Source organism: Vigna umbellata, chromosome 2 (assembly GCF_029865625.1).
Source record: "Vigna umbellata cultivar VRB3 chromosome 2, Vumbellata_1.0, whole genome shotgun sequence".
Lineage (NCBI taxonomy): Eukaryota > Viridiplantae > Streptophyta > Magnoliopsida > Fabales > Fabaceae > Vigna > Vigna umbellata.
In genome coordinates, this window is record NC_142166.1 from 45,936,205 (window position 1) to 45,941,616 (window position 5,412).

Below are 5,412 nucleotides of genomic sequence, written 5' to 3' on the forward strand. Positions count from 1 at the left end.
CCGGTGAATGTGAATGTCACCACGGGTGTGGCAACTGGCCCCAATGCAGATGACTTCCGATCATACCTTGGAGTAGTGGCACGTGATAAGATTAGTATTCTCATTCCATCTTTTGATCATGTGTCCGAGGGTGATCGGAACATTATTTGGCAAGATATATTGGTAAGTTAGTTAATAGCATTTGAATTATAATTTGTTTATATTGATAATTTTGTACTAATACAACTTTATTATGTTTTTTTCAGATGACATTTGACATTCCAAATGTCCCAACACTTAGAAATAAGTGTTTGTCAACTGTTGCAGAAAATTTCAGAAACTTTAAAAGCAAGTTGACATCAAGGTACATCTTTGGACACCTTAAACATAAAACTCCATGTAATGCATATAAGTCCATTGATGAGGAGACTTGGCGGGTTTTTAAAGAGAGTCGGATGTCAGAGGAATGGCAGGTTAGTGTAGTTCATATTATTTAATTCCTCATTAACAAATATATATCATATGAACTCATTAATTAATGTGTATGTGACAGGCAATTAGAAGCAAAGCACAAGGAACAAGTGCTAAGAACAAAAACCCCCACCTATTATCTCGTGGTGGGTATAGGAAGCTTGAGGAGAAAATCCTCAAGCAAAAGGCAGATGCTATACCACCATCTCAGAGTGGTAGCCCTCCTCAGCCTCCTTCTCCACCGTCTAGACACGAGAAATGGAAGTTGGCCCGTATGCGACCATCGGGCACCTACTCTTCCGACTCAGCACGAGAGATTTCTGAAAAAATTGTAAGTTATCACTGTTCCTAAAATAATAAATATTGTCATTATACATACTACATTAAACTATTTAACTGATAATGGTGTTTTGTAATGTTACAGGACGCCTTGGTTGAGCAGAGCTCCCAAGGCCAATTCACTCCAGAGGGTCGCCAGGATATTCTTGCTGCTGCAATTGGACGACCTGAGCACCCTGGACGTGTACGTGCTGCAGGTCCTGGAGTAGGAATTACGGATTATTTTGGGAGCTCTTCTCGTCAGCCTTCATATTCGTACAGCGATACACAAAGGATGACAGAAGAGATCACAAAAAAGGTCCGACAAGACCTTATGCAGGAGATCAGGGCCGAGGTGAGGGCTGAATTCCAGATGCTCTACCAGGAGCAGTTTCAGAGCATGCGCCCGATGCAGTCTCCTATAGAGGAACATGTGGTCCCTCCCCCTCCCACAGGTAAACTTAATAAACATTTATGTGCAATTATTTCTATCTCTTGTATAATCTAACATTTACTCTGACAGGGAGAAGCGGCAAAGGAAGTTGTTCCGCATCAGCCATCCCAGAGGATGACATGGACGATGGTAGTCCATGTCTGCTATACATTTTAGAAGAAGATCAGATGGTGCTGGTAGCTCGTGGAACAGAGTTTAGGTCAGCGACTGTATGTCATGGTATGCAACTATTAGAGGATGAGGTGAAGGTCTCAGTGGATGAAATGATCATGCCAGATGCCTCGGTTCCACTGTCCACGGAAGAGATTTTCACTGTGGAACAAGCATATAAGTCGTTTATCACTTGGCCTAAATTTTTGGTTAAACCAGTTTCTGACCCCTCGGTATGAAATTCTTCTTTACACTTCTCAATTTTAAAGGTTTTTGATTTCAAAACTTATCTTATCTTTTCATGTAACAACAGACGCAGGAACAACAGAAGATTCCTCTATCTGAGGATGACCCTCTTTCTTCATTGCATCTACTTGCTGACATCCTTGATGATAAGCCTTTGGAGGTTCAGTATGATGCTAATGTATTTGGGCATGGCTCTGAGGTCCCAATATACCTTAATAGCCAAGATGTCCGTGAGCTTGCGTCGGGAACACAAGAGTTGAATATTTCAATTATTCAACTATGGACGATGTAAGTCTATGACCAATTATTTATATATAAAATTGATTTATATATCAAGTATCCTTATATCAAAGTTAATTTTTGATTTCAGGTATATGTTTGGGGTCGCTAATAAGTTGGGGCGTTCTGATGATTATGGATTCATTGATCCCCAAGAAATTCATGAATCAAATGATTTTGACCATATCAACATGAGTCTGATAAGAAGTTTTGGAAGGGGCAAGAAAATATACTTTTTGCCTTATATATCCGGGTAAGTGAACTTTGTTAACATAATAATGTTCCATATGTGATTTTAATATTTAATAGTTACGTTATTATGAATTTCAGGCGCCATTGGCAACTTCTTGTTATGTCTGTGCAAGACAACTATGCTTTGTGGTTCTGCTCATTGCACAGGCCTCCTCCCACACAACTCAGACAAGCAATTGATTGGTAAGAACCTCAATGTTTGGACTTTCTTTGTTATATAACTGAATGCTAAAACATTTTTTTATATACAGTTCTATTCCAGCAAGTATGATGATGGACGGGAGATCAATTGCTAAGAGTAGAAAGATTGCTTGGATTTCTCTCAAGGTTTGACATATGCTAAAGTCATACTTTGTTATAATTGTTTTATAACAAATGTTATTCACTAACTATTATCAACTGTGATGATATATTGTAGTGTAACAGACAAAATGGGTCATATGAGTGTGGATACTATGTAATGTATTGGATGACCCATATTGTTCGTTCTCACATCACAAGAAGCTGGGAAACGGTAATATTTAACTTTAACAAATTTTGATTTTTTAACAAATGTTGAATTCATATACACTAATTAAAATGAATTGTCTTTTGCAGAGATTCAAGACTACTACACCAGTTCCTGAGAAGTCCCTACTATTCATTAGGAACGCTGCTGCGAAGTATATAGTTAGATTATACAATAGCTCTTAGATTTAGATTTAAACAATGCATTTGATTAGCTTTTGATTTCTTAGACTCTCTACTTTATTTGATGTTGAAATACATTTGAACATGTGTTTGTTATGTTGAAATTGCATTTCTGTAAATGTTTTTATATGCAGGTCTGTTTTTGTGGTAGTGGATATCACAAAAACAGACCTGCAATTTTAAAAAACTGCAGGGGAATATGCCGCGGTTCTAACCACAACCGCGGCATATTCCCCCTATATGCCGCGGTTCTAACCACAACCGCGGCATATAGTGCTTCGTTTTTTTTTTAAAAACGAGACATATGGCCGCGGTTTTGACACTAACCGCGGCATATTTGTCGGCCTATATGCCGCGGTTCAACCGCGAACCGCGGCATATAGTGCATTTTTTAATTATTTTTTTTGAATTTTTTTTTAAAAAAAATGAATTTAGGCAGCGGTTCCCTAGACAACCGCGGCATATTGCGCAGACTATATACCGCGGTTATGACCGCGGCATAAAGTGTCTGACTTACTACCGCGGCTGAATATGCCGCGGTTCAAGAACCGCGACGTATAGTGAAAATCAACCGCGGTAAAAGCCCCTCGCTGCACTAGTGTGTATTGTAGCTTATGGAGAGAAGAAGTACGTAACTGTTGTTGGAGACAAAATATACGGAATGCGTCATAAAATATTCATTAACCTTGAAATATTACGGTACAGAGTACATCCTTTTTTCTGAATTAGCTTGGGAGACGTAAGATAGGGCCCTTTTTCACTATAATTAGTAGCAATGCCATGGCTAGGCTTATATAGCTACTTCTTTCGCAACTTTCATTGGTCAATCGATTGACCGCATGCGTGCATGCTCATGTGTAATGCATCATCATCCATGCATTCTTTGCATCCTTCTTGGATCAAGTTCCCCACACCTTACCCATTAAATGCTGCTGTCATCATAAATACACCCATTTAATATATACATATAATCATATACTGTTAAAAAAAAAATACAGAAGGAACAAAATTTACAGATTTTAAAAAAATCATGGAATAAATGAAAATGAGATATTTATCTTTTATTTATATTAATCAAAAAGTACATTTCTACTTCATTTCTCTTTTACTTTGTTTGTTCTTTTACTTTTTCTATTTATTTCGCTTTTAAACGACCTAAACAACGTACATATACGAGAGAAAGAAAAAAAAATTATGTATTTTGTTATTTAGTTGAAGTAAAAAGAAAATAAACGCTTTAAAATAAATTTTGAATAAGGTCTTTCTTTTCTGAGTTTTTTTTCTTGTTACTAAAGCGTGACAGAGCAATATGTAATGATTTGATAATGTTTTTATTTTATTTTTTGCTGTTGATTTCTTTCGTATTTTTGTTTTATTAAAATGTAAAAAATAAATTAATCTAAAAGTATTTTTTGTTAAATTTGATTTTCACATATTTTAGAAATAATTAATTTTGTAGAAAAAGTATCATTTTAAAAACAATTGATTATAACTATTTGGAAGTACTTTTTTTAATTAATGAACGAACAAATTAATCAATTAGTTTTAATAGCAATGATAATTTTATTAAGTTAACTCAAAAAATCTTTGAAGGAAAAGTGTTTTCACGTTTATAAATATAATTTCATATTTTTCAAATAAAGAAATTTTGGGTAATTTATAACTCTTTTTAAATAGTAATTTTGCACATTTAATTTGTTATGAAAATAAGTTTTCAATATTTAATAATAAAAGGTTAATCACGTTATAAGACAATTCTTTGTAAAATATATCACACACAAGGAATGTTTTTTCTCTCTTACAATTGGATTTGATATATTTGTACCAAGTGTTTGGTATGCTATGTAAGTAATTTAGTTTTTATATTACATTTGTAAATATTTTTGAAGGTGTTTCAAGAAGTAGTTTGCGTATCTTATCTAATTATATATATATATATATTTAAATTCAGATTTCAACTATAAACTCATAAATATAACTTGAATTTTTCTAATTTATTCTTCTATTTCTTTCTTCATTGGCACTGAATCAGACGACATTCCTCCATATGCTCCCGTATGACGAATTATACAATCATCGCACATACACAAATACAAACAAGTAGGGTAAGCTAACATGCAACCAATCATTTATAAAACATGCATAATTACTTTGATACACTCAACAAACCTCATATAATAATCATGTCAGACACCCTCATACCATCATACAACAATCGCATCATAGATACTCATCCATTACTTTGATACAGTCAACAAACCTTATATAATAATTATGTCAGACACCCTCGTACCATCATACAACAATCGCATCATAGATACTCATACCATCATACAACAATCGCATCATAGATACTCATTCCACAATACCACAATTACTAATAAACACTCATCCCACAATACTTAATAGACACTCGTTCCGCAATACTCAATAGACACTCATTCCACAATACCCAATAGACACTCATTCCACAATACCCAACAGACACTCATTCCGATGATATGTTGATGAGCGGTCACGGGAGGTTATGCACTTGTGATGCCTTTTACTTCCTCTTACAAATACACTTCCAA

The 5,412-nt window shown here is 35.0% G+C and overlaps 1 long non-coding RNA gene across 1 annotated transcript; it reads left to right on the forward strand.

Annotated features, from left to right (window-relative positions):
- Positions 1–2,409: 2,409 nt before the first annotated feature.
- On the forward strand, positions 2,410–2,922 carry LOC148204109 (uncharacterized). Its single transcript, XR_015784488.1, has 3 exons — positions 2,410–2,476; positions 2,568–2,663; positions 2,747–2,922. It is a non-coding gene; the product is annotated as an uncharacterized LOC148204109 (long non-coding RNA).
- Positions 2,923–5,412: the final 2,490 nt, after the last annotated feature.